This window comes from Phyllostomus hastatus, unplaced genomic scaffold, assembly GCF_019186645.2.
Source record: "Phyllostomus hastatus isolate PE091 unplaced genomic scaffold, TTU_PhHast_1.1 phas_contig_1162, whole genome shotgun sequence".
NCBI classification, from domain to species: domain Eukaryota; kingdom Metazoa; phylum Chordata; class Mammalia; order Chiroptera; family Phyllostomidae; genus Phyllostomus; species Phyllostomus hastatus.
Genome location: NW_025333537.1, coordinates 10,904,218 through 10,910,298, shown reverse-complemented (window position 1 = coordinate 10,910,298; position 6,081 = coordinate 10,904,218).

Here is a 6,081-nt window from a genome sequence, read left to right as displayed (position 1 = left end):
GCCCCGCCCAGTCCGCCCGCCCACCCCCGGCCCGGGCCCCGGCTCTTGACCCTGGCCCCGCCCCCGCGCTCGTCCCGCCCCTCCCCGCCCAGCTCGCCCTCCCGCCCTCCCGCAGCCCCGGCTCCTGGCCCCGCCCCCGCGATCGCTCCGCCCCGTTCGCCAACTGCCCGGACTCCTGGCCTGCGCTGGCCCCGCCTCGCGCCCCGCCCTGCCCCGCCCCCTAGCTCAGCAGCCTGGCCGAGCCCCCCAGCGGCTCCACGCTCGCTCCACTCACTCCTTGGACGGTCCCTCCTCGGACGGTCCCTCCTCCTTCCTTCCGATGGGGGCTCAGGACAATTTCCTTCCCACATCCCTGCCACCATCCCGGTCTCACTAAGTCCTGTCTATGCCAGCGCTGGGTCTGGTTCATCGGAGAAAACTTGGCCTCAATGAAGCTGACCGATGACACTTTTTTCCGTTTCAGTGTCATAATAATTTGTGTCTAAATGCAGACAATTGCCCTGACTGACGTAGCTCAGTGGATTGAGCGCGGGCTGGGAACCAAAGTGTCCCAGGTTCGATTCCCAGCCAGGGCACATGCCTGGGTTGCAGGCCATAACCCCCAGCAACCGCACATTGATGTTTTTCTCTATCTCCCTCCCTTCCCTCTCTAAAAATAAATAAATAAATAATCTTAAAAAATAAATAAATAAATGCAGACAATTAAGCGGCCCCCTGTTTGTGCATCTCTAACGTAATGGCAGCTGTTCCGCACGCGGGGCTGTGGGGTGCGTGTTTAGAGACTGCGGGCTCCGCATGCGGACGCCTTGCTAGGCGGAGCAGACCGGAGAGGCGGGGCAGGGTCAGCCGACAGACAGTGCTGGGCCGCGGAAGCGCACTGAAGGGATGCCACGGAAGGGGGCATGAGACTTTTGAAAACATTGTTTTTATTGGTTTTGCTTTTTAAATTCTTGGTCACAAGACTGAAGTGGTTTTTTTTTTTTATTTTATAAAGCACAGTCCTCCCAAGCATAGGTGTGAAATCACCCCATACACCTGCTAAGGACTTCCCGGAAGAGGACGAGTCATGCCTTCACAACCTTGACCGTGGTCTCCCTGCCCCTCTGGAAGCCGGCTGAGTCCAGCTGCCCAGCCCCAGAGCAGACACCCAGGACCTGAAAAGAATATTTGACAGGCTCTGCTCTCCTTCCACAGGCAAGAAACTAACCATGCCTGGTCTCATTCCAACCACTGGAAGGCTTCTTTACCGGAATAACCACAAATGACGACCGCAGTTAGGAGTTACTGAATGCTTATTGTTTGCTAAGGTGCTGGGCTATGCCCTCTGTGCGTGTTATCTTGTTGTTGACCTTCCACACAGCAGTCAATGGCCGGGGTGAGATTAAGACCGGGACCGGGGGGCTGCTGGGTTCACACCCACTGTTTCTCAGACTCCTGTTCTCCGGTGAACTTCACACTTCACACTTCACACAGCATCTTCTTTCACACCAGGCAACAGCCCCTCTGGGTTGAGACCATCTGCCGTAGCGACTTGACATTAACCACCAACTGCCACTCTTTTTAATAATGAAGAGTTTTTTGCCACGCTCGGCACTGTGCGGAGCATTTGTTGGGATCCCAGAGCGCTGGGCTACAGCATCTCTAGTGAATCCTAATTTATCTGCGTGTGGGTAAGACTGAACTACCACGGGGCGAGGACTACTGTCTTACTCAGTTTGGTACCCTCAGTGCCTAGCGGGGTGCCTGGTGCAGAGCAATGTTCCAAAATGCGCACGAGCCGTGACCGGTGTGGCTCAGTGTGTTGGGCGTCATCCCACAAAGCAAAAGGTCACGGGTTCAATTCCCTGTCGGGATACATGCCTGGGTTGCGGGCCAGGTCCCTATTCGGGGCGTGTCCAGGAGGCGGCTGATCAGTGTTTCTCTCTCATATCAATGTTTTTCTCCCTCTCTTTCTCCCTCCTTCCCCCTCTCTCTAAAAGTAAATTTTTTAGAATTATTTAAGAATGCCTGGCCCTGGCTGGCGTAGCTCAGTGGATTGAGCGCGGGCTGAGAACCAAAGTGTCGCAGGTTCGATTCCCAGTCAGGGCACATGCCTGGGTTGCAGGCCATGACCCCCAGCAACCGCACATTGATGTTTCTCTCTCTCTCTCTCTATCTCCCTCCCTTCCCTCTCTAAAAATAAATAAATACAATCTTAAAAAAAAAGAATGCCTGTGAGATGAAGGGTTGACAAGAGAGTAAGTAGCCCCCATAGCTTGCCACACGTCGACATTTGGCTTGGCGCTGCGACAGAGCGTCCCGTGATCACAAGGACACAGCTTCCTCCCTCTGGGTTGCTCAGGGTTCGCCTCTCGGAGCACCTTGCAGGGGTGCTGGCTCTGCGACCGCAGGGCTGACGAGACTCCGCGTCAACAGGGTCTGGCGCCACCTCGGTGTACCCCCCAGGGCTGTTCCCTGCTCCCCCCAGAGCACCACAAAAGCAAAGCATTTGGGATATGCATTAGACCTTGTCTCCAGGCGAGTCCAAAAAGATGCAGAGTAGAGTTGGCATCGCTGATTAAAATGACGGTGCCGCAACCCCCACGCTGCCTCACCGACACGTGAGGCCCCCGCCTCCTCGTCTGGGCTCGTCTTGCGCCATCCTGGCCCATCAGGCTGAAACCACGTCCCACTCCTCCACCCCAGGGCCCTTGAGCACACGGTCTGGAATGTTCTTCCTCCTCCGCTGGCCTGCTCATCTTTCATCTCCTGCTTCCGACGGCACGTTTTCAGGGAAACAGATCTCAGAGATCTCCTCCCCGGGTACCCACCATGATAGTGCTCACAGCGGTGTTTCATAGCGTGTACCAGTGTCCCACGGCACAGTTGTGATTGTTTGACCAAGGGCTGTCTCCTGCACCAGACGGTAAGCAAGTACTGGGGCTGCTCTGCTCAGCGTTGCGTGTCTCCTCCAGTGGCCAGAGAGGCGGAGTGCTTCCTGCGTGCACTCAGATGGTTTTCTCTCTTCACTGGCTCTCCTAAGCGTGCACTTGGGGGAGAACCCAGAAATCCTCACACGACAGATGAAGGTGCCCTCCTCACGTGCTACACTCCTCCTGAAGACTATCTGGTTTTTAGTGTACCTTGTCTGGTTTCTTAACCCGACCTTAGGTCCTCTTCTCTATCTTTTTTTTTAATATATTTTATTGATGATGCTATTACAGTTGTCCCATTTCCCTCCTCCACTCCCCTCCCCCCTGCCCACTCCCTCCCACACACATCCTCCCCTTTAGTTCATGTCCATGTGTCATAAGTTCTTTCGCGTTTACATTTCCCACACCGTTCCTGCCCTTCCCCTGTCTGTTTTCTACCTACCATCTATGCTACTTATTCTCTTACCTTTCCCCCCTCTCCCCCTCCCACTCCCCTGTTGCTAACCCTCCATGTGATCTCCATTTCTGTGGTTCTGTTCCTGTTCTAGTTGTTTGCTTAGTTTGCTTTTGTTTTAGGTGTGGTTGTTTCTAACTGTGAGTTTGATGTCTTTTTTTACTGTTCATATTTTTTTATCTTCTTTTTCTTAGATAAGTCCCTTTAACATTTCATATAATAAGGGCTTAGTGATGATGAACTCCTTTAACTTGGCCTTATCTGAGAAGCACTTTATCTGCCCTTCCATTCTAAATGATAGCTTTGCTGGATAGAGCAATCTTGGATGTAGGTCTTTGCCTTTCATGACTTGGAATACTTCTTTCCAGGCCCTTCTTGCCTGCAAGGTCTCTTTTGAGAAATCAGCTGACAGTCTGATGGGAACTCCTTTGTAGGTGACTGTCCCCTTATCTCTTGCTGCTTCTAGGATTCTTTCCTTCATTTTTATCTTGGGTAATGTAATTATGATGTGCCTTGGCGTGTTCCTCCTTGGGTCCAACCTCTTTGGGACTCTCTGAGCTTCCTGGACTTCCTGGAAGTCTGTTTCCTTTGCCAGACTGGGGACGTTCCCCTTTATTATTTGTTCAAATAACTTTTCCACTTGTTGTGTTTCTTCTTCCCCTTCTGGTACCCCTATAATTCGGATATCGGAATGTTTAAAGGTGTCCTGGAGGTCCCTAAGCCTCTCCTCATTTTTTTGAATTCTTGTTTCTTCATTCTTTTCTGTTTGGTTGTTCCTTTCCTCCTTCTGGTCCACACCATTGATGTGAGTCCCAGTTTCCTTCCCATTACTATTGGTTCCACGTGCATTTTTATTCATTTCACTTATTGTAGTCTGCATTTGTTCATCTAATTTATGACCAAAGTCCACCAACTCTGTGAGCATCCTGATCACCAGTGCTTTGAACTGTGCATCTGATAGGTTGGCTATTTCTTGGTCGTTTAAAAAAATTGGCTCTGGGGCTTTTAACTCTGTTTGAGCCATCTTTTTTATTTTATTTTATTGTTTTCCTTTGGTCTGGTCGCGCCTATTACGTAGGAGGGGCGGAGCCTCAGGTGTTCACCAGGGCGGGGCACCTCAGTCGCTGGGTTGTGACGTTGCTTGTGGGGGCGGGGTCCGGGAAGGAACAATGGCGCCCGCTCCGCTCTCACCAGGACTCCAGTCCCCCTTGCCGCTTCCCACAAACACATGGGTCCCCTCTGTGCTGGCTCCCGGGCGGGTGGGCTTGCGCACTCTCTCGGACTCTGTGGGTGTCCCCAAAGAGCCTCCTGTGAGGCTGAGAGAATCTCCCGGCCTCACCTTCCACAGGTGTTTTCAGTCGGTGCCTTCAGGCTTTGTTTCCCGGCGCTGGGTCCCAGGGTTGCGCGGTCTGTGGCGCTGCCCGTTTTTGCTTATTTTGCGCGCGAACGTGCGGCTGCGGACGGCCAGCTGCCTCGCGCGTCTCACTGGGTCTGCTCGTGCCTCCCACGCCCGGGGTCTCCCACCGGTCCGTCTGCGCCCTGCGCGTGGGAGTCCGCCAGCCTCCAATTTTTCCTGCCGGGACCCCTCGACCCCTCTCCGTAGGCCTCGGACTCCGCCCCTCCTTACTGGACTGGATATATGGGAGTCAGACTTCCGTTCGGTTCATTCCTCTCAGTTCTGGTTGCTTTTGTTTGTAAATTCTTGTCCTTAGTTTTGGTTGTGTGAGGAGGTACAGTGCGACCACCTATGCCTCCATCTTGGATCCTCTCCACTCGTCTCTATCTCTTATGGGGTGGTTGCTAAGAATATTCTCCTTTTCTTTAAGATTTTATGTATGTATGTATGTATGTATTCTTAGAGAAAGGGGAAGGGAGGGAGAAAGAGGGGGAGGAAAACATCAATGTGTGGTTGCCTCTCGCACGCCCCCTACTGGGGACCTGGCCCGCAACCCAGGCCTGTGCCCTGACTGGGAAACGAACCGGTGACCCTTTGGTTCTCAGGCCGGCGCTCCATCCACTGAGCCACACCAGCCGGGGCTGTGTATTGTTTTGATTCCGAATTTCTTTCTTTGAGGGTATTTCTATTTGTTGAAAATATTTGCTCACACAAATTCTAAAAATACCCTTTTGTCCGTCTCTTCTGACGGCTGAGGCAATTTCTGGCAGGCAAATTAGAGCACAATTTAGTTGCTTCCTCTTAAGGGGAAAGAATATAAATGATATAAAATATAAACGCTAAAATCTAGTTTTATATTGCAACTATTTCAAACACACTGAGGCAGCTTCTCTTTAACGGAAATTGCTCACGTATTTAAATAACTTTAGCCGCAAAGGGGGAAAAAAAGTGGCGTGTCTGTGCTTTCTTTCTCCTAAGCCCTAAAGGTTCCCATACTTGCCACCAGGGGAGCGGCGGGCAGTCAGGTCTCCCCCGCTCACCCCCGACCCCTGTGTCTCCAAGGCCCCCCCGCCCCCGCCTCTGTTACCCGTTTCCTGAGCAGCCCCGCTGGCTCGCGCCATCCGCCTCTGTGCCCGTGGTTCCGAGGGACCAAGGCTCACCCCTCCGCTGCGATCTCACCCCTTTTCTCTTCAGTCCTCCCTCTGTTTCCCTGTCCCCGGCTTTAATAAGTGTGCACTCGAGATAAAAATGATAATGATAATAAGGACGTCACAGCCACAAAGTAATTTTTGACTTTTCAAGCCCTTTAGTTCCGGAAA